This window comes from Orbicella franksi, chromosome 14 (genome assembly GCF_964199315.1).
Source record: "Orbicella franksi chromosome 14, jaOrbFran1.1, whole genome shotgun sequence".
Lineage (NCBI taxonomy): Eukaryota > Metazoa > Cnidaria > Anthozoa > Scleractinia > Merulinidae > Orbicella > Orbicella franksi.
Genome location: NC_138158.1, coordinates 4,941,915 through 4,966,217, shown reverse-complemented (window position 1 = coordinate 4,966,217; position 24,303 = coordinate 4,941,915). Strand labels below are relative to the sequence as shown.

The window sequence follows — 24,303 nt, the reverse complement described above, 5'->3', positions numbered from 1 at the left end:
GGTGCTTTTCTATCTTAGTAAACTACGATTTTCACGTTTTCTTCAATTTAAAAGTAATTTTGCACGTGGCCAAAATAACTCAAAATTAATATCGTGGCTGAGCTCCTTTACGTCACCTAGCTAATGGTACTTACGAAGCAGGATTTTTAATTTTCGAGGTCTACGAGGGTTTTCTTGTGTTAAGATAACACGAGAACTGAGGAGAACTGAAGACGTTACAAAAGCCTTTCTAATGTTAGTTAGCTAATGTAGACAGCATGTTAACTCGAGTATTGTTTGTAGCCACTTGGATTGTTTTACCATGAATACAAATGGTGGTAAATTGATTAACTTTGACCAAGAGGAGGCTGGCCCAATTTGCATTCATTGACAAGCTGCCCGGCTGCACCACTGTTGGCTGATGGGTACAGGCACGTTTCACTTACTGAAACCATTTACTGAGAAAACAGATAATTAAGTTTGCAGGTGAAACATTAGACGGCTTAATACAAAGGAAATTATAATTTTGCAGGTCTCTGTATTGAATTAGCGTAGGTAGAAATCCTTAATAATTGTTCACACTCTCAAACCAAATGTACTGTACGGTGAAATGAAAGAACCAATTTGGTAAACTTTTTGTAGTTTAGCATTTCCTATCTTGAAACTGTAAAACGAATATTTGCAGACAAAATCCCTAAAACCTGTTTACCTTTGAAAAAAACCCTTGTACTAAGAAGACCTTTTGGTAAACTTGTTTTGGGAAAAAATCGTTAATACAGTTCTTGGAACTCTTGGAACGGTGTAGAAAGAGCGCTGGTACTTCTTCTACCTTGAGAGTCCATAATTAAGCTTAAAAATCTATATCAAGTGGTTGTGTACTTCTCCCACTAGCTTGCGTAACAGACCTTTCCTTTCCTTTTCCAGGCGAAGATCGAACAACTGGAAGCGAGCGAACACAAGTTGTGTTGACTTGGGTTGGGTGGCTAAACGGTGAAAAACTTGCGTCGACTTGCGTACAAATTTGATCTCGACCAAAGTGAGCGCAAGTCAACGCAAGTGCACGCATGGCCTGGCCAAACGGAGTCGCAAGTAGACCCAAGTTTTCAACTTGCGTCTACTTGCGAGTCCGTTTGACCAGGGCTTAAGCCAAGAACTTCATTGTGCAAAATTTAAAATGTAAGCTGAATAATGACGCGCTTTTCAAGTGATAGCTGAGAAATGATCAGAAATTTTAACTGATAAAATCCATGAAAAATAGCAAAATAATATGACCGCATCACAAATTAAGGATCAATCCTTATGTAAGAGATCCTTAATACGTATCCTATCCATCCTTCTGTCATTCAATTCCTTTCTGATTTGCAGACATGGCACGCAAAGTAGCAGGGGGAAAGAGGTTAGAAGAAAGACGGTAAGGCAAAGGCCACCGCTGATGGAAAGAAGAAGAGGAGGGGAAAGAGAAAAGAAAGCTATGCTATCTACATCTATGAGGTGTTGAAGCAAGTTCACCCTGACACTGGTATCTCCAGCAAAGCCATGGACATCATGAACTCGTTCGTCAACGACGTCTTCGAGCGCGTCGCCACCGAAGCTTCCCGCCTTGCCCACTACAACAAGAAATCAACCATCAGCTCCCGCGAGATCCAGACCGCCATCAGGCTGCTTCTGCCCGGTGAACTGACCAAACACAATATGAGTGAAGCAACCAAGGCTATGACCAAGTACACCAGCAGCAGGTAAACTCACTTTGTGGGTTTCCCGCCAAAACAAATCAAATGATACAAAATTCAATGACCAACAGTATAGTTTTATGTTTTTATTCCCACGGTAGCTTTCACTCCTTGAATGTGCATATTTTAAGACCGTTTTTACGAAGTTCTAAACATTTTGCCTCCTAAACCAATTTGATGGTCAACAAACGTCAAACTTCTTACTTGCATTGTGTTCGACTCGATGGCTCTGAAAATATCTTGTATTCACGCTGAAACTCTTTGACTCGACAGGCAGACGTTCAGATTGCGTGACGAGCCTAAAAGAAAGGAGGCTAAAATTTTGTCACATCACACGCGCTGAAAGAGATAGTCTGGATAGCTGGAGGGTTATTTTTTGCGCGCGAGTGCTTGAATACTCACCAGACTCCTGGATCGTGGCCTCGCCTCTTTCGTAAAGGAACACTCAACAAAATAAAGGGACCAAAAGCTGCCCAGTTTAACATTTTATTAGTTATATTGTACAGCGAAAGGGAAGATAGCGTGGTCAGTAAGGCAAGCGGCGATCGAAGCTTCGGGCAGTTTAGCCACATTCTAATTTCTCTGCAGCACTGAGGCCACAAGATACTCGTGGTTCGAACATAAGGTACTGACACCACGACAATTTTATTTCGCTTGAGTTGTTCAACACGGATTTGAGAGAAGACTTGATCCACTCTTCGCATTCTAGTGATTATATTGAGAAGGCTGGGGGGATTTTATTACAACTAAATGATAATTTTGAAGTGCACAAGATAAGAAAAAGCACGATGATAACACTTATGTCATTTGTCAAACGTTTTGTTTTTGAGTTGTGCAAAAGTTATCTTGGAACTTCCACACACAAACCCTCGCCTCACTGCTTACCGTAAAATGATGAGAAGAAAACAGGCTGAGTCAAAAATGTCTGTTGCTGATACCTTCGTTTTGCTGAATAACCAGATAACTCCGTTTAGGGGAAATGAATGGAATCGAATAGCATTTATTCGTGTTGTGGTTCATCGTCGAAGTGCGTCGTAGGTTTGTAGGGGCGATCATGCGGTTTTTAGCTTCAAGTTTGATCGTTTTCTATGTGGTGGTCTTCGGAACACTCAAATAAAGCCCTCTGAACCTAATGGCATAGTCCGAGATCGACCACACACAGCAAGTTATATGCCGTCAATGTAGTGTGGAGACCTGTGCATAAAGTGTCTTTCACTCCCACAGCGATGTTGAAATCCTTAGTTATTAGAATTTTCACCATATCAAGACGCAAAATTTAATTATGTTTTAAAATTTTTATCAGCCCTGGTTAGCCTGCTTACACTCATTATTGATTAAATTGTTGGGAAATGTTTGGATTTGGAGTGATTGAGATGCCTTCTTTCCCGTAGGTGACCCCTCCCCCGGGGGGACTCTTTTCTAAGAGGTACCAGTTCTAAAGCAAACCACATTACCTCCTGTCAATTTTTTTCGGTACCAAAACCGCTTTTTCAACCCCTAAAAGGTACGACGAGCAACCCCGTCATTTTCATATCGAATTCCCCGCCGGGTCCCTCCCTGCTCCCTACTCCCAGACTTCCTTCGTCCCACCTCCCAACGGCCTTTTCCTCAACCTTGTCCCCAGGGCCTTCTTCTCGACGATTTTCAAAATGGCGGAGGTTGGCTTTTCCCGCCATTTTTCCGTCGGAGCTATCCCCCAGGGATCTTTGCGAGTGTGGTTCGTCTCCGCCATTTTGGCACGTGTGCAAGAAAACAATGAAAAAAATTGAGTTTAACAGGTTTGTTCTTTGTTTAAAAACGCTTTAAACCAGGTATAACAGATATAAGTCGATTTACGATACTTTTATTACGTTTTGGAACCAGGAGGTAGAATATGGAGACGTTGTGTGTGCGTTTGTTGACAAACTCAGAAGATCTCCGTTTGAAGGTAAACTGATGATTATATTGCCTTGCAATAATAGACTAGATAATAGTGTAGGATTTAAATGTCGTATATGTACCTAGGAGTTTATTCTACCTTGGTAGAGGTGCATAGATAAACTGGTATCTTCATTCGATCTAGATGAGTTTGTTTACAACTTATTGCAAAGATATCAGTGACGTCACCTATTGTTATTAATATGCGAACCAGGGAACTTTAGGCCTGGGAAACAAAGAATTCTTTTGTTTAACGTTTTGAACATTTAAATAACAAGAACAATGTTTGTAAGCAAACACCTTCCATATTAAGCTTATTTATAAAGTCAGAAAAGCCACTTGTTTTCCCATGTTTAAATCATATAAGTCATATACAGTGTAGAGGGTGGTAAAGGGTATTTTCGTGACCCGTGATCGGCCCTTTTTATTTCCTGTGAAATGTGAAATGGCCATTTTATTCCTCATGAATCGTGATTTCCATAGTCGCCGTGAACCGCGATTTTCCAAAACGTTCTCTTTTATTTTCCATGAAGCGTGAAATGCCAATGTTGTATTTTTCGTGAATTGTGAAAGGGCTGCTTTATTTTCCGTGAAACGTGATCAATCTATACCCCCCCTTTACCACCCTCAGTATATAGTGCAGATTCTTAGTTCTCCAATAATTTAACAATGGTGGAAGTAACAAAAGTCCTCTCTTTTTGTCAGAAGTCTACTATGTGTTTCTTCACAGAATTTCCTTTCCCTTCCAACAGAAAGTATTTTGCTTTGACCCCCCCCCCCCCCCCTCCACGCTGTAGAAATTCCAGGCAAGCTATATATTTCCTTTAAAATTATTGGCTTTCACATCCCCCTCCCCTCCCCCGCACCGATATCCTCAACATTTTAAATGGCCTTCTGCTTGCCTGTGCTAATTGTTTTGAAAGTGCAGACTTATACAAGTTGAGTGTCAGAATCAAGGGTTTACCTACCTGACACAACTGTCACCATCAATAGATGACATTAGAAAACAGTCCTAAGAAAATATGCACACTGATTGGTTAAAAATCGTGTTTCTATAACTCGATGGAAACACAGAACTAGCACGACATTGACATAATGATGGCGCGAGCAGAGACAATTTACATTTTGATGATCAAAGTAAACAAGCTCTTTTTTCTTTTTTTCTTCACAGTGTTTTCTAAAAGAAATAGAAAACATGTTTGCCATGTTTCTATCGAGTTTTACTATAAATCTACTAGCGTTCTATCACAAATGTTGTTCTCTGATTGGCTGCGCCACTTGTTTTCTATTCTGTGATAGATAGTGAGTAGCGCAGCAGTGTGCGGTTGTCACCAAAATGATGGCCGCTTCTTTGCATTTTCAAAGTCTTTGAAGAGGATCTGGTTAAAGTTTTGAACGACTAGTAGATTTATACTAAAACAATTAGATTATTCGCTCTCAATTTGTATGTGTGATAGTTGACTCGGGCTGCGCCTCATCATCTATCATGTGATAGAAATCTCGAGCTCATACTGTAATCTAATTGTTTAATAGAAACACTCGTGAAAGTTTTTGAAGAACTCAAAAAAGCCGTGGCAACACTCACCCACGGCTTGTTCCCACAGCATTTCTCATTCTCCCAAACTTCCACTTGTGTTTCTATAACTCGATAGAAACACGGTACATGTTTTCTATTTCTTAAATAATTTATTGCTCAGGATGTAAAGTTCCCCAAAGTATAGGAGCACAGGACCTAACTGTAAGGTTAAAAACTCAGCTGAAGCGCAAACCTGAATTGTATACCTAAAATCTGAGTTCAATTTCAATTTTTGAACAAAACTGTCGTGGATATTCCCTTTGATTTTGCTACCTTTTTTCTTCATTCAGTTGCTTTTGTTGTACATGTTACAAGCCTTTTCAATTCAACAAACTGTATCAAAGTCTATGTAGCTGAATTAAATCTGACATTCTGTGGCTTTTCATTATTTTAGAGATGCTATTACCCATTACTTATTGTATTTTCCATAGTGAATATCTCACCAAAGCTGTGTTTTTAAGCCATTTTTTTTAGAGAACTATAGTTTACTGCCAAAACTCTTTAAGCTAAATTATTTCCGCTCTCATTTTCCTTATAAAATTAATGTAGGGTCAAAGACAGGTATAATAAGCACTTAATGACTGGTCACAAGGGAAACATGGAGTTTTGTTTCCTTGAGACCCTCAGTGTTCCCCTAAGCTTCACCTCGGCAAACATTGAGGGTTTCAGGGAAACAAATCCAGTGTTTCCTGTTGGGCCAGTCATTAAGTATTTTGTTACACCTCCCAACTAAAAGAAGAGCAAACTGCAAAAAAATTGTTTGCTTGATGCCAAAACTTAAAGTATGAATAATCAAGAATGCTTCAGTATGGTGATATTTGTGAGGATGAATCAAGTGTTAAGAATTGAGTCACTCTTTGAGTTGAGTTTTAGGTGTCGGCTTACATGTACATTTGCATGAAGGTGTATTTAATTCCATTCTGCAAGTCTCAGAACAAGGATCACATAAAATGTTTTGGAAATATTTCCACACAGCTAACAAAAAAATACTGCATTATTTAATACGCAACCGTTTTTGTTAAAATTAAATTATGCCACAGCATCAATGTTTCCAAAGTTGGGAGTACTTAGTATGCATGCATGGTGTCAGAACAATAGTCAACCTAGTTGACAACGTTTGATATAGTCGTCATGAATTCCAACTCATCCTTCTTCAGATAATGCAAGAAAGTAGAGAACTAAATTTCAAACATCACAATGTGTGTGCATGTAAACTTTCATATTTACATCAACGTTGCTTTTATTTGCTTTTCACGTAAAGGAGAACCAAGAATCCATGCTAGTTAAGTAACTGTTACATATAGACATCTACATTAGGTCATGTGTATCCTTGCTTTAAGTCCATTTGTTGTCTCTGACTATTTTAGGTTTTGTGGGGGGATAGTTGGGGGGATAGTTGGGGAAGGGGGACTCCCATGCGGAAAGTCAGGGATGCTCGTCATCTTGTTTAGGGCAGTCAATCACCAATTTTTGTCTAACTTAGGGTGTTCAGGACAAAGTACCACTATTTTAGTCATTAACGTATCTTTTAGGGCTTCCCTCAAAAAACTACAAAAAATAACATGCAGTCATCTCGATTTTAAGGAGGGTATCTTTCAGGGGTCAAATAAAGCACTAGCCATGTCCATATTAGTTTCCTTTAGGGCTTATTTCAAATTTTCGGATGTCATCCCTGACCTATTCATATGGGAGTAACGTTAGGGGAGGATGGCAACGTACAAAAGATTTGATATGCTTTTGGTTGGGACCATGCTTGCTTTAAATTTATTTACATCTGTTAACTCTTTGAAATACAATTTTATGCAGTGTAGAAACATTGAGGAGATGTTGTCTTGATGGCAACTAAAACCAAGTATTACGCTTCTTTTCCAGATGGGATTTTAACAGAAAACCAAGTGGTTCATAGCCTTTACAATCAGCTTGGAGAAGTGACCAGGTAAGCAAAGTGATTAATAACTACTTATTAACCAAGAGTGAGGTCTTTAAGGGAAAATCTCAAACCAAGACCTTGCCGTATTGACCAAGCAATAAGGTTCATATGGCAAGGGTGAGGTTTGAAATTCCTCGCGTAAAGACCAAACGTTCGAGCTTAATAAGTTGATTATTCTATGGCTTTTTTGCTTTGGTTTTGCAGGCCGGTAATCGGCCCGTGGACATTACAGGAGAATAATACCCTAGAACTAGCCAATCAGAGCATGTGTTATATTGGTCACAAACACTAGCCATATAATAACAACTCTTAGTTAATCAAATAATACAGCACTGTAGATGTAATTGCCATTACATTTGCATTTCAAGGCAATGCAAATTGGTCTCTGTTTTACATGTGAATAGCAAACATGTACATGTATGTACAGTAACAGGGTTTGTACAGGTCATGGAAATCCTGGAAAGTCATGGAATTTGTTATTTCAATTTCCAGGCCTGGAAAGTCATGGAATTTAAGTGAAGGTCATGAAAAGTCATGGAAATAAAAATATGCTTGGCAAAAAGATATTTTGAAAATTGAAAAAATAATACACAAGTCAGAAACAGGCTTTAATTTCAGTAGAAATAGACACAAGCACACATTTTATGCATTATAATGCTGGAAAATACGTTAAATAAATGATTGTTTTGGTACTGCTGTGAGAACAACTGCTTAACTTTGGTCATGGAAAACTTGGAAAGGTCATGGAAAAGGTCATGGAAAAAAGCCTCAAAAAGTACAAACCTTGAGTAAGATCCCACATGAAACAGAAACCAACAATAGTGAAGCGTGTGAGTGATGTCTTAACTCAGACAAACTCAGACAAACAAAACAGAATTGTGGAAGATAATTGATGCTTTTTCAAGCGCGTAAGGAAGTGTTCCTAAAACAATTTTTAAATCGAAATTTGGCGTTCATTTTCCTCTGATTTCTCTCAGAACACACTTATGTTGTCTGACTCTTGTGGGGTTCCAATAATTTGCATTCTTTTTTAAACATCATGCGCCTTGTTATTGGCAAAATAAAAATCCTGGGAATTCATTTGTGCCATGTGGTATTGATTAACTCGCAGAAAGCAAAATTAATTTAGCTACCTCCTAGAATAAATGAAATAGTTTTATTGTGTATTCTTTAATTCTTTTGCATTGTGTTTTTCCTGAAATGAAAATATTATTACCTGAATTGACTGACCAACTGATTAACTGCCAGATAATTAGCCTGGATAACAAGCATTCCTGTACAAAATGGGATTTTCTGCATTATTGTCAGGCACTATTACTGGTAACAGCGAGGGAATGCTTGTCAGTTAACCCATGATTTTGAAAACCCTATTTACCCATGAATGGGGCTTCTGATTGATGTGGTCTGGTAGTATTGGTTGGGGAAGGCTTGAAAATTATTCAGCTGTTATACAAGTATTGTTATCCAGTCTGACAAAAAAGGCAAGGACTAGGCTTTGATAGTATTGTTTGGCAACTTCTCTCACATGTACTTGTAGGTATTTTGAGTGGTTGAAACCAAATTTGAAACAACTGCTGCAAGTGCTATGGTTAAATGATTTTTTGCAGAACAAGAATGAAATGACTATCAAGCTAAACCACAAGAAAAGCTGTTCTTTAAATTGAACACTCAACATATCAGCTTTCTAATCAATTCGTAAATACTGCTGTGTGATTTTAGCAAGCTCAGAAGCAAAATGTAATTAGTGCACAATAAATTAATTGTTCGGTGATGAATGTTAAATCAACCTCATTATTCAAATAGTCAACTCCAGTACTTTAGCCAGACAAAAGCACCTCCTTTTCCTCAAAAGTGTGTTATATATTTTGGCTTAAAACCATTAATTTCTTGACAAGCTATCCATCTCTGTATGAATTGAACTGTGAAAGGTCAGTGGGCATTTTTAGAAACTTGTGGTCTGCCAACAAGCATTTCCTCTTCTTGACCTTTGATTACAAGTTCTTGACTTGATTTTTCGGCTCCCAAAAATTGGTGAATGCTACACTGTTGCTATGCATGCTACTGGCTAATTGGTTGGATGATTGGCTGACTGATAGATTCACTGAAAGGCTGGTTAACAGCTTACTTATAATACTGTGTTTCACTAGTGGTTTCCAAAGTCCATTTTGAAATTCCTAGGACCAGTTGAGCACTTCAGTATCAAATCAATAAACTTCAACCAGTGCTTCTCTCAGATACGTACAGTATAGGAAAGCAAGCATTAATTGTGCGCAAGTGATCAATTAACTGACTGATTCTACCAAGTTAGAGTGACTGATTGCATATTTTGAAGACTGGCATCTTAACAGACTAATAATTTTTCAAGTTAAATGTAAAGAGTTAAGGCCATATTTGCATTCCTACTATCAGACTAGAACTAGCTTGAAATGGAGGTTCATGCAGAGGCAATATCATTAAAAACAGATCAATGCCAGTTGCATTTGAAAGGATGTCCCCCTTGTTTGTGTCCTTTAATAGTTACTCATCAGGGCTCTCATCAAGATTTGAGTTGCCTGTAGCCTCGTTCTCCACACCCAGAGCATCAAGGGAAAATCAAGCATACTCTGCCATAAACAGGTGTTACAGGTTACAGCCCTTAATGACAGCCCTGCTTATTATATGGCTTGTGTTTGTAAGGGATATTACAACGTGCATTCTGATTGGCTAGTTCTAGGCATTATTTTCCCATAATGCCAACAGGCTGACTGTGGACCTGTAAAGAAATAGCAAAAAGCCATAATAACTTATTAACCTTGAACATTCGGTCTTTATGGGAAAACCTCAAACCTCAGCCTTGTCGTATTGACCGAGCTGTATACAGCAAGGTCTTGGTTTGAGATTTTCCTGCAAAGACCTTGCTCTCTATTTAACGATTAGATTATAAGCTCGAGATTTCTATGAGGTGATAGTTGATGAGGTTGAAGGCCGAATAAGGCCAAATCAACTATCACCTCAGTAATTGAGAGCGAATAAAATTGTTTTAGCAGACTTCTAACTGAAATTTGCTTCAAATAACGATTCCAAACATTTCTGGTCTTAAAATGAAACTTCTCGCTTTAGAGAATTTGCGCGGACTGAGTTGTCAATTTGACGTTTTCAGTTGCTTGTGCGCGCTTATCAGTTTCTTTCAAAAAATTCAAGTTTTTTTTAATTCCAGAAACTGTGAATGTCCTTTTTCAGTCTTCTCGGGAATTTCATTATTCATTTGTTTTTAAATGTTCTTTCAAAACTTCTGAGAACGAGAAAACGTTGAAAATTTATCGACCACACCAAGCCACTGAACACTAATCGCTGATGGTGTGCAATGTCTCAGCCAATCAGATTGCAGCATTTGCATTAGTGTTCAAGTAGAATTCTACTAATAGCAAATAGAGGCAAACTAGACTTAGAGCTTGAAATCTGAGATTTTCTTTTGTCACTGGGATCTGATCATCATCAACTAATTAGGTATCTTATATTCTTGACACTGAAAGAAGTTAATCTTGCTTTTCCAGATCAGATGCCAACAGGGACCAAGTTGAGCAAAGCTTCAAGCAGTTATCTTTAGAAGGGCTGGGTGTTTTATATTGCAATCCAACTTTTGGGTGAATCAGGTAAACTTAACTCTTTAATAAGCCAAGTTTTGCTCTAAGTAATTGAATTCAGTCATGCAATCTATTTTGCCATGGTTATTCTGCACCATGAATAGAAGAGCTCTCAAATTACAGCACTTAATGCAGTTGCAAACACAATTCTGACTATTCTGTCACTCAAATCATTGTTCAAATATTTTCCTTGAAAAAAAAAAAGTCCCATAAGTGACTGTGTAACTGAAGGGCTAGTTGGGTTACAGAACCAATTGACTAGCCGACTGACTGAATAATTTGCTGATTTTCAAACTACTGTACATGTCATGGAGCTTACAGGCTAATCTGTTTAACAAGGAACTGACATTGATTTGTTTTCTGACCAACGTATTGATAGAGTCACTGAGTAGATTGATACCACTTTGATTAAAATCTGATTGACTGACTGACTGACTGACTGACCGACTGACTGACTGACTGACATGTTTAAACAAACTGATCAAAGGATTAATTACCAAACTACATTTGCAGATCAGTTTACTGATAAGCAATTGATTGGCCTACTAAGAAGACCAAATGAATTAAATTTGTTTCATACTGAGTGACTTGATGATGACAAGCCTAAGATACAGACAGACAGGCAGGGCAAAAGACAGACAGACAGACAGAGAAAATAATAATTGACCAACAGACAGACACCTATTTGGCCAACTAAGTGACAAACTGGATTTTTAGATATAGTTAAATGAAATTTAACATAGTTAACGACTAGGAGCAAGTCTGGTCAGTAGCGTTTTTATAGGCGGTTGTTAGTGTCTTGGCCGTCTGTGAGCATTTGGTTGGCGTTTGGTGCGTTCTGTAGTGTTTGATATAGTTCAATGAAATTTTACATAGTTTATGACCAGGAGCAAGTCTGGTCAGTAGTGTTTTTGTAGGCGTTTGTTAGTGCCTTGGCCATCTGTTAGCATTTGTTTAGCGTTTGGTGCGTTCTGTAGCATTTGTAACAGTCATATGGTCATGAGAGCCCTGGGGCTGACATTGTCCAGCGGTATTTTTGGTTAGTACATGTGTTGCCGTCCCATGTGCTCGCAGTGTGTTCATCGCTCTGTTAGTGTGGCATTGTGGATTAAATTATAGTTTATCGGTTCTCAGCGTTCCCTCCCTATCCCCCCCCCCCCCCCCTCTTTTCAGCATTTTTTTTTCCACCAATGCCATCTGACTTGAGTGTAACAGGTGCCTGTAGGGGGCTTGGCGCGGGGGGCTCGTGGCTTGGTTGTGGGTTGGACAGACCAGTTGGGTGTTCTAGCGCCTTGGGGATGTGACTGCGGTTGCAGCCCCTGGGCTTCATAGGCACCTTCCCTCCACTAGCGACTTGGGCATTAACGTTAGTTTTATAGAGCCTCTGTTTATTCATGTGATCTTGGTAAAGTACATTGCATGTCTGGGTTGTTGAACAGTCGAACCTCACAAAGTGACCATTTTGACTTGTAAAGGGACCATTTTGAGTCTGATATATGAGTATGTTCATAGTTCATAAGTATTTCATTGGTTGTGCAAAATTCATAAGAGGTTGTCTGTGGGTGGTTTGACAGTATTTCATTTTATTGTAAACAGTGATGGATATGTTTTTCAAAACATTTTCCTGGCCATTGTTGGATTGGGTGTCATTATATTCTTCAGCAAATGCTTGTTCAATGAAAAAACTAAGCCGTTAAATCTCATTTTCTAAAAAGACGTGACTGATTTAGCTTGTGTTACTAAAAAGACTGTATTGTCATGCAAGAAAACGAGCATATGTACCTATTGGTAAGTAATAGGCCACTTTAGATATATTAAAATTCTGCTTGACAGCGAGGCCTAGAGGACATCAACAAAAGAAATGAATAAACATGGTCAATCAATTTTGTTTGTTTGTGTTCTCTAACTCTCACTGCCAAGCTGAATTTTAATATATCGCACACAGTCTATTGTCTTGGAGTTCAAAACCTCAGCTGAAGCAGATTTTTTTCAGTAACATTTTTTCCAAGCAACTGCAAAAAGGTAGAAGAAAAACAGTTCTTTGAAATGTGTGTTAGATTTTTTCAGTGGATTGAGAATTGTTTTGAAATGGTAGAGAAAACGGCAATATATAAAACAATTGATTGCAGAAGTAAAGTTTGGAATATTGTTTTGATCTTCTAGAACGCAAATATTTAGATGATGTGTGAGAACAGCATGCGGAAATTTGCATATTTTTTATTTTTAAGATTTCAAGCTAAGGTCGTTTTCACACATTAAAATTGTAGCTTTGACAACAATTCTCAAATGAAGTTTCCTAGTTTGAAAATTATGGAATTAAAATTATGTGAAGAAATTTGGATGATAAATTGAAAGGCTGCTGTTCATCTGATACATGTACATGTAGCTAGAGATGATTTTTTTTGGTTGTTGATTTGACGTGCACCCGACAAATTTCTCTCAGAGCCTTTTCACTTTTTCTTGATAATATAAGTAGTATAGTGTATAAACACCAAGAATATTCATTTTGTATCCGGTGTCGAATTTTCTCAGGTTTTACCAGGGATTTCTTTTGAAACGAGCCCCACAATGTAATTTAATTGAAAGGTTGTGGAAATCGTACTCTGAGCCAGTCGCAAGAGTGATGGACATATTGTTTATCCTTATAGTATCAATACATTTCCAAGCAGACAGGCAAAAGGAATAAAGAAAATTATCAACTCGGAATAGTCTAGGTATAACAGCAAATTCTCAACACTAGAATCAAAACATGTTGGGCAGTTAGAAAGGAGAATTAATATGTGCAGCTAGGGTTCAATATCAATGTTTACAGTAATCACGAAGTCTCAATAAAACTAAACAGTACAATTCCAGGCTGGTTCAAAATTTAATTGGAAAACAAACTGGTGCTAAGGATCATCACGCAACTGGACATGACATCTTGTCACACTTATCCCTTTGTATGACAACCCTTAGGTTAGGGTTTGCATGCAAGAAAATATATTTCATGCATTTTGAAATGAGAACACTAATTTTACATGTATAAGCAATACATTCGCTTGAACTAGTGATACTTCCATGCTGTAGACGGGAAAATCCATTAATTTTTTATACTTGTCCGCAGTGTTCCGTAGCACAGTTTTGTTTTATATGTATTCCGAAAGATCTTTGACTCAGACTTTTTTTGCAACTCAAGGGACAATATCATTGCTTCTAAGCCATTATCATCCTCTGTAAGTATCAACTTGCTTACGGGGGTAAATCACAAATTTTGGTCTCACTTAGAGTGTGCTGGACAAAGTGCCGCTATTTTTAGCCGTCAAGGTATCTTTTAGGGTGCATTCAAAGAAATAAAAAATGCAGTCACGTCTGGTTTAACGTGGTATCTTTCAAGGGTTGAATTAGTCAGTAGCCACTCCCAGATTGGTTTCCTTTAGAGGTTTAGCCCAACCTTTCCAATGAGCCTCCCTGACCTATTCACATAGGAGCAGCCCCTAGGGAGGATGGCAAAGTGAAAAAGATTTGTTATGCTTTTTAGGTGGGAGCATGCTCCCTTTAAATTTATTTACATCTGTTAACTCTTTGAAATGCAATTTTATGCAGTGCAGAAACATTGAAGGGAAGTTGTCTTGATGGAAACTAAAAGCTAGTATTTACGCTTCTTTTCCAGATGAGATTTTGACAGAAAATCAAGTGGTTCATAGCCATTGCAATCAGCTTGAAGCAATTACCAGGTAAGCAAAATGATTAATAGTAATTACCATTACCGTGTGCACTTCAGGGCAATGCAGTTATTAATCGGTCTCTTTTTTACATGTAAATAGCAAACATGCATGTAAGATTCCACACACACTGTAAATAAATGGAAACTGTAATGTAAAGACACAGTCAAGATGGCTGACAAGGGAAATGTGTTTATTCCTCGTGCTTCGTCACATGATATATCAACACATAATGACTAGCTAGGGAAGGGAGAGTCTAACTCAATACATGCACTTGGCGAAATAAAACTCCTGAAAATTCTTTCATACCACATGGTATTGAATAACGTTCAAGCAAAATAATGTAGTTAACTCCTAAGATAAATAAATAGTTTTATTGTGCATTCTTTAATTCTTTTACATAATATGTTTTTCGTGAAATGATAAATATTTATTTATTACCAGACTTGATAACTGAGACACTGATCAACTTGATTGACTGCGAGATAATAGACAACTCCCTTTATGAGACTCGCCTGCAGGAAATCATTCTATGTGATTGTAGTTGTATTCATGAAAACAGATATCCAGTCCAAGATGATGAATACAACTACTTGTGCCATGATTCCCTGCAGGTACATCTTGTGGAGGGAATTGTCCGACCATTAGCCTGCATAGCAACCGTTCCTGTACAAAATAAGATTTTCTGCATTTTGGCCAGGCAATATTGTAATTATGCAAAAGTGAGGAAATGCTTGTCAGTATACCCATGATTTTGAAAAACCCATAATTTGCTCATGAAAGGGGCTTTTTATTGATGTGGCCTGGTAATGTTGATCGGTGAAGGCTTTAAAATTGTTTTTTTGAGTTGTTTTATTGTTATCCAGCCTTTTCAGCATCGTGAAACAAAAAAGCTGGAAATCAGACTGTGTTCGCGGGGTAATTGTTATCCAGTATGAAAAAAAAGTGCAAGGACTAGGGTTTGATAAATTACATACATATTATTTGGCAACTTTGCCTAAATGTACATGTTAGCTTTTTTTGAGTGGTTGAAACCAAATTTGAAACAACTTCTTCAAATGTTTTGGTTGAATGATTTTTTGCAGGACAAGAATGAAATGACTATCAAATTGGTAAATGGTAAAAGCTGAACCACAAGAAAAAACCTATTAGCCTTCAAATGAATTTGTAAGCACTGCTGTTTGATTTAAGCAAGCTCAGAAGAAAAATGTAATTTAGCGCACAATAAATTGTTCTGTGATGAATGTTAAATCAACCTCATTATTCAAATAGTCAACTCCATTACGTTAGACAGACAAAAGCACCTCCTTTCCTCGAAAGTGTGTTATATTTTTTGGCTTAATATGAAGCTCTTAAGTGCTCTTTTAAAATACCTTGCATGCCTGCCCTGGTGGTTGAGAGGCATCCTAAGAACCAAAATGTGTGGTTCCAGAAAATATCCATACCCCCCCCCCCCCCCACAGAAGGTCGCAGAAATTCCAAGGGGTAGGAGTGTCTGACATAGGTAAATTTCCAAAGGGGAGGGGGGCTACTCAAAGAGTTTTCTTTCCAGTGGGTGTGAAATGCAATTGAATGAATACTATTGTACTTTCCCAATCGATTCAGGTAACCAAATCAGCAGAATTGTTCCATTCTTTGAAATAAGCGTTGGATTCTTTGTCATATATTTTCCATTTTTCTTCCAACGTCGTACGACAGACGGCAATCCTGAGCATCGTGTTTGATGGACGTGAAGTTGAACAAAATGCCGATGAAGAGGCGCAGCAATACATGAACAATGATGATATTTTATACTTTGAAGATTGTGCTGTATTTAGCTTAAACGCAGCTCAGATGCTTTTTCCAGCATTGATCATGCTGTCAATTAAATAAGATTCGTTCTTTGGGCCATTCTTTGTTTATTTCATTTGATACTTGTACAAAATTATTCCCCATTTCGGACTTGCCATAACTAGGTTATCACATATTTTCATCGTTATCCGTGTAGTCAATAGTTTGCTAAGTGAGCAAAGTCGATTCAAAGCCATTTGTCTTGAGCTATATGTAACCATGGACAGCCAGGAGCGTTGGAGCGGTAGCCAAGATTTCATTCGGTCATTTATAGAACGACTGAACAATGCGTGTTTCACGTGTGAAATGTATGACAAATTTAAAAAAAACTAAGGCATAAAATGATTTTACTGTCACTTACAGACTACAGAGACAAAGCGTATTAACAAACCGGCTACTGGAACAATACACCAAAAGTCTCAAAATTAAGGTGATAAAATTGTGCGATTTCAAAATGGATCTAATAAAGTGGCAATTGAACTTCATGTCGTGCAATTTTGGTCTGAAACCATACTTGTGATTTCAAATCGAACTCACGCTGTGCGCTCGTTCGATTTTGAAATCACGCGTATGATTTCAGACCAAATTGCACTCCACTCAGTTCAATTACCATTATTTATTATACACTGTAAGACAAGTGGAGCACAGAGAATCAAGAACAATTATATAGATAAACAGGACAACCTTGTGAGGTATACCCAAGTTGTCAAAAAAACATTCTGAACGAGAATTTACCTTCCATTTGATTTTTCTCTCAGAATTCCCACAATTTTTTTTTGAATGGTTCACATTTCAAAAATGTAACAGTCTTCAACTTTCTGGAATTTCTCTAAGGAAACATCTATACTAATCACCTCCGTTTGAGGTATTGTGGTAGGTGGATTGGCAGTGTTTGGAAATTGTATTCTTACACTGGCACTTTGAAAGAAAACCCCATCAACCTACACATTTTCTGAATGCTTAATAGTTATAGAATACAATCATATCTTTGAAATTTTCTAAAAAGTTATTGTCGCAGTAATATTAAAAGAAATACTCAGAAACACTACTTCGCTTAAACTGGTTTGCTTCCACACGTGAATTATCAGACCGGCGCAATTAACATCGGAAATGCTTTCTCACACATCACTCTCAGAAAGGTGTCAACGATTTTCCAGATGTGGTGTGTTTTTTTTTTTCTACACCCTCCTAAACTTTGATATTTTCAATGCAGACGTTTCATTCCACTAAAGAAGCCATAACTTTGAAATAAAACGAAATTAAGCAAAGCCCAACACCTTTTTTCAAAGGAGGTATCCTGGAACATAACTGTTGATTTTCAGCCAATTCTGTCAGAAGGTGTGGGCAAAGGAACTAAAAATGTTCATCCTTATATGCAGTTTTATTTTATTGAGAAAAGGACAAAAAACCTTTTAAGAGATTGGCATGATTAGGTGTAAAAATCCCCTGTGCACTGACAGATGTCGGCATGGGTCAGTTTACCACAACAATGGGTTTTGACAACTTGAAATAAACAGACCTCTGCAATTCTGATGCACAAACCCATCGCAGTGAAATCTCTGAGAAGTGACAAACTACCAAGTTAAACTGCACTGAGTTCTTTTACTTAGAAGATTTCGTCAGTGGCATTGGTATTATGTTGCTTAAGTTTAGGCCTCTTTGTTTTCCAAACATTTTTTGAAACCATTCCTCGTGAAGCCAAAAAAGAGGAAATCTCGAGGTCTCCATCGTCTACATCTACATCTGCACTTGACTTTCTCATTGTGGAAGTTTTGGAATCGCGTGCATTCTCCAGCAATTTCATGTGACTTGCACTTGACTGTTGTATTTTGTCCTTTAGCTTCATTGACAGGAGTAGTGTCCTCAAGTTCCTTCAACCATTCTTCTTGGTTACGGAGCGACCCACGGTCGCTCAGAGCCAAAGATCTTGTTGGATGCTGAACCCGTGGGTTCCACCAGATTTTTGCCTCTTCTCTTTGGGCAAGAAGTTTTCTTGCATTTTTGTCCTGATATAAAGAAAATTTGACAAGAAAGAAAGCTAACTCGCAATGAAACAACCAGATCGAGAACAGTTCATGCGCACAAATGAAATGTCACACCGCAGTTCCCATTACATGTGACAACTGGCGGTGAATTTTAATTAGAGGTGTCAACGTGCTGTAAGGGGTTAATGAGATTCAAAAATTGTTTTTCTCTTTATCTTAAAAAGTAAAAAAGCTTTTTTCCCCCATTCTTTTTGCAAAATATTTGTCAGTCTTCATAAATTTGAAAAGCCAAAAAAAGCTTTTTCGCATTTTTCATAGAAGTCCACCTACTATGATACCTTGAAAAGTTCCTGAAATTCTTGCTGAATGGAAAGTGCCCCTAGAGTCCAAAATAGATTTAAATAATTCTTGTCTAAAGATGAGTTGCTGAACTACATGTAAGCTGTGTACAGTCTGACCAAGGGAGTCATTATAACTACAATCATGGACAAAAGTCTTGGGACAAATTTGCATTTTTGGCATTTTTGCGCACACGTCCGGCACAAATACAACTTCACCTGCCTAACCTCACCCCCCACCCCCTGTACAATGTTGAAAACTAGTACCTGATATCACCTGATTTTCAACATTGTGTTGGGTGGGGATGGGGGGACAGTAACACATTTTTAAAGGATTTAGCAGCATTTTTTCAAGCTTCAGTTCTAAAACACAGATAATTCGTTACATTACATAAACGTCCCAAGGACTTTTGTGCAGGATTGTCTGATTTTCACATCTCATGGAAAAATGCACAATCAGGATGTTTTTTAGCCCTTGATACATTTAGAACCCAACAATGTAAACATCTGAGATTACATGTAGAAAGGCATTTCTAGGAGCTTTTACACAACTTTTCGGTATTTTTCAGTGGTTTTGGACCCATCGGGAAGGATGTTGATCTCAAATAATCCAGTAACTTTTGTATGTGATGGCAGTGATAACGGCATTGCTTGATTTGGATATGTAACGATTGTTTACATTATAATGTACAATTTTGCGGATACTTCAAGTACTTGAACGACAAATTTGGTATTTAAGTCAATCTTATTACAGCGCGTTTTAAGTATACATGTACAGAGGCGCTATGCTCTTCATAGTGACATCACTGTCCATTGGTCATCACACAGTACTCAGTGGCAAAGAAAAACAGTGTTTCTTCAATGTTTTCAAAGTATCACTTGATTCAGTATGGAAGAATTGACTTTTAAACAATTCTTAACAATGGAAAGTGAGTACCCTGCTTGCAGAGCTCAAAATCACGTTTTTCCCAGTTATAAAGGTGTAGAAAGATGGATTGTCAAATGCATTTCACTTCAACATGTCTTAAATGTGAGCTTTAGGAATTAAGTAGGCAGAGTACTGTTGCTGAGAACTGTTGAGTTGTGCAAATAAGAAGTGACCAACTCATTGTCCACAACACTAAAAGAGGGGTCCTAAAAAAAATGTCACACCCTATTGTTTCGTAAATAAATAAAGGGAAATGGCTTCCGCTGGCAGGAAACAACTTGTTAATATTTGGTTCGGTACCCTTTGGACAAAATTATAGTTTATGATGCCCGCTCATGGCATGTATCATATTCACGATAGAGTTGACTTCAAGGTTTGACATTTCTGCACGACTTAAATAAGCTTAAATAAACCACAAAATAGCTCAAAAATAGTCATTGTATTACAATCTATTCACAGAGTCGAGAAAAAACACATTTAGCCAGTTGAAAACCACTGAAAAGTGACATTTTATTTCTCAACTGAAATTCAGACAATGATGGACAAAAGTCTTGGGACAAATTTGCACTTTTGGCGCTTTTGCACACACGCCAGGCGCAAATGCAACTTCCCCTGTCTAACCTCTCCCCCCATCCCCCATACAATGTTGAAAACTAGTACTGGTACCTGCAATTTCACCTGATTTTCAACATTGTGTTGGTTGGGGAGGGGGGACAGCAACGCGTTTTTAAAGGATAGAGCAGTGTTTTTTTTCAAACTTCAGTTCTAAAACACAGATAATTCGTTACATTACATAAGTGTCCCAAGGACTTTTGTCCACGATTGTAGATTCATGTAGCTACATGTTGTGAATGAGATTAGATAATTAATTTTAATTTTATCTAATGACTTGTAATTCCAATGTCATAGTTAAGGAAGATGAAAATTAAACCCAAAAAACTGGTAGTAATATCTATCTTTTGTCCTTCTAATTTATTGTATTTCTTCACTTCAAGATTTGAATACAGCAGTGGTGTCTTTTCTTTTTGGTGTCTAGAGCTAAAGACTGAATTCTGCAATAACTCAGTATCATTTTGCTTGTTTCATCATAGGATGCTACACAGCAGAGATTATCACAAGACAGGATGGACTTGGAGAGACTAGAGAATGGGGAACAGGTCAGACATGAAGGAGGATGCTTAAAGATTGGCTCCCAAGACAAGACAACAAGATGGTTTATTATATTAAGTAGTTTGTTTATTTACTTGAATTTTTTTTTTTGGCCCTGCCCGGGAGGCCTTTGAATGTGGGGTACAGCTGGCCCGGGGTTTTCCTCCTAGGGGCAAGTGGACGTACGGGGAGGTTTTTCACCCAGCTGTTGTTCCACAACCCCCGTTCAGGTTAGGTGATTATTTCTTTAGCTTGGTAGTCTTCAACAAGATTCTTAGACTCTTGGCAAACTTCTTGCATTGGTTTGGAGCAAGTCAACACCAACCTGATGAACTCTAAAACGAGTACAGTCCCTAACTTATTGAAACAAACAACTCTAAACTGACAACTACTTATCTTTCACCCAACAAGTGACTTTTTCATGACCTCAAGAAACCAAATTTACTTCAAAAAGAGTAATACAAACTTGACTAACAATAGATGGATTGGGACTGACACCAACAACTACTTACACTTAACAAATGACTTATTCATGACCTCAACAAACTAACTAACAAACTTTAACTTCAAACAGAACCAACACAGACTTGATTAACAGCAGTCTACGGATTGAACTGAACTGACACTTGACACCAACAGCTACTTACACCTAACAAAAGACTTATTCATGACCTCAACAAACCAACCAACAAACTGTAACTTCAAATAGAACCAACACAGACTTGATTAACAACAGTCTATGGATTGAACTGAACTGACACCTGACACCAACAGCTACTTACATCTTACAACTCACTTATTCATGACCACAACAAATCAACCAACAAAATTAACTTCAAACAGAACCAACACAGACTTGATTAACAACAATCTACGGATTGAACTGAACTGACACCTGACACCAACAGCTACTTAAATCTTACAACTCACTTATTCATGACCACAACAAACCAACCAACAAACTTTAACCTCAAATTAACAAACCCAACACAAACCTGATGAACAATAGATGGATTGAAACATAGAACATCTGACAGCAAGATCTACATGTACCTTGCAAATGACTTATTCGGGACCTCAGCATTGACCAACCAACAAACTTTTACTTCAAACAGAACCAGCACAAACTTGCCAAACAATAGATGGATTGAAACTGAGAACATCCATCAGTAAGATCCACGCATACCTTACAAATAACTTTTCCATGACCTCAACCACCCAACCAACAAAAGTGAACTGCAAATTCACAAACCTAACACAAACTAGACTAAGATTACAGATTGATTAAAACTGACAACATCTAAGGGTGACCTAGTTACATATGACAAATGACTTATTCTTGACCTCAAGCCTAAAAACTACACCTGACTCCAGCACTTTAGTTAAGGATGAAGAGACTGTCATTGACACTGCAGGCTTCTACTGACTACCACACCCTTTACCATGATCACCAAAACTTTACAGACTACAGAAACTGCACAAGCTGCATACCAATGCAAGGAATAGCACTGAGTCAGATTAATATACGTAGGTGTGTGTGCCACCATTGTTCAAACAAGTGCCTTTTTTGGAAAAAGTAAATATTACTCCCAGCTTGCACTTGTTTGTTCCATTTGAATAAGGTTTGAAGGTTCCAGCATGAGATTCCCTTGAGCGGTGTTCTTTTTTCACCCTTAACTAAGTATTAATTGTTAAGAAAAGTTGACCAAAAGTTGTAGAAAAACACAAAAATCTATAATTGACAAACAAGAAGTAGAGTGATACTGATACATTTTGCATAAACCATAAGATCAGCTTCGAAATTATCTTATCTTGTTTCCATACCTTTCTAATATGTACTGATTGGTCATTTTTAGAAACAAACTAAGACATTTTTTTCAATTCTCATTATGTCTGATTTACTCTACGGCATGAGGAGAAACTAGTTGCTGATCATTTTTTGGGGCTTAAAGAATTAAACAAAGATTAACGACAACAACAAATCATGTTCAACTAAATTTAAAGAGTTTATTTATGCAGTTCAAAATTTACATTTTATGCAAAGCATAAGAAACACAGATGAAGCACAGCTAAATTATTTTCTTCTGAGATTTTCCATTGAATTTTGCAGCTATAATTTAAAACTTTAAGAAAAATAGTCTCAAATTTCAAAATTTGCAAATTTGAAAGTAGGGATTCAAACAGCACAGCTTAGCAAGTTTTATTTTATTGGTTCCCTAACTAAATTTCTAGATTAGAGGGCTTCAGCACAATCACCACGAACACAGGACAGCCAGGTTTTCAATATTCTGCATTTACCATGGGCTTTGTTTCATTATAGGCTAAGATAAATTACTATTAATTTGGAAAACTCGTAGAATTTTAAGTTAGCACAATCTTCACTGCTCAAGGGAAACTTGCTAAATTTTATTTAGTGTATTTCTCGGTAGCTTGATAGTAGTTGTCTAATACATAAACAAGGGAAGCATTTGATATTATAAATTGAACAATCTCAAGACAGGTAGTCAAATATTTTTCATTTTCATGAAGTGATGACTAGAAGTGGGGTGAAAAATGACATATTTTTGCTCTTAGGCTACAACAAAATTTAGCAGCTTTGTTTTTGGAATTTATGAATTTTTCCTATCTTTATAACCTTACAGTTAAGTAATATTGCTTCCTTTGTTTATATTTATTTACTTTGCACTTAAGTGGATCTGCAAGCTCATTAGCCCAAACTGAAAGTATACAAGCTTAAAATTAGTATTTATTTTCAAGCACAACAAAAGTTGCAAAGACTAGCTAGGTGCAGTGAGAGTCTTATTGTTGCCACTCTGTCATATATATTTGATCGTGACTGAATTTATTACTTTGAAGACTTATCAAAATGTTCATTAATTTGCAAATTTTATAGGCATTATCCACAAAATATGTCATGACATCACTTAACTGGAGAAAAGTAATTGAGTGGCAATGTCATTGTTCAAAGAATTAGTCAAAATTCATTTAGTTTGTCACTTAGGAATTTTTTTTTTAGCACTATTTTTGTTTTCCAAAAGCTCATTTTCATTTCGTTTTCAATTCCTCAATTTTTGATTCCATGATTACTGGCTAATGATAAGTATTTGTAATATTAAGATTAGGCAACATTCACTGATCAACAGTCTGCATTTTAATTTCAATTTGTTGCCAGTTTCTCTTGTTTTCCGTTTAGTTTATTTTAATTTAGAAACTACATCTGATGCTTTCTTGTAAGTATAACCTTTTTGCGGAGTCTCGTCGAAGTGATCACAGCATTAATTACTTTCATAATGCAGACTGTTGATGAACATAAGTTAATTTTAATTTTATTTGCCTAGTTTTCTTAGTTCTTTCTTGGTGTTGCAAGTCATCATATTTTGACAGTTCCTTTAGGTCTACTTTAGAACTTTTTTTCGGTGCTAAAGTCGCTAGGTTTTTTTGTGCAAAATTTTTTTTTAAGCTTGTAGGCATTTTTTGCTTTGCATCCTAAACACACACTTACAAACTAGCTTAAGGTTTCAATCTTGTTTTTTTTTTTTTTCTGGACATGCATCACCAAGAAACATTCATTTTTTTTAGCAGTTTAGTTATAATGCTAATGAGCTTGCATGTATCTA

General features: G+C 37.3%; 1 long non-coding RNA gene across 3 annotated transcripts; it reads left to right on the top strand.

The window, feature by feature from the left end:
• The first annotated feature begins 824 nt into the window (after positions 1 to 824).
• Positions 825 to 20,918, top strand: LOC145468213 (uncharacterized). 3 transcript variants are annotated; one of them, XR_014042167.1, is made up of 6 exons: positions 825 to 1,715; positions 3,573 to 3,636; positions 7,075 to 7,138; positions 10,666 to 10,764; positions 14,405 to 14,468; positions 20,629 to 20,918. It is a non-coding gene; the product is annotated as an uncharacterized LOC145468213 (long non-coding RNA). The 3 variants fall into 3 exon arrangements; XR_014042166.1 differs by lacking the exon at positions 825 to 1,715 and adding an exon at positions 2,682 to 3,487; XR_014042165.1 differs by lacking the exon at positions 825 to 1,715 and having other exon boundaries at positions 2,685 to 3,636.
• The last annotated feature ends 3,385 nt before the right edge of the window (positions 20,919 to 24,303 follow it).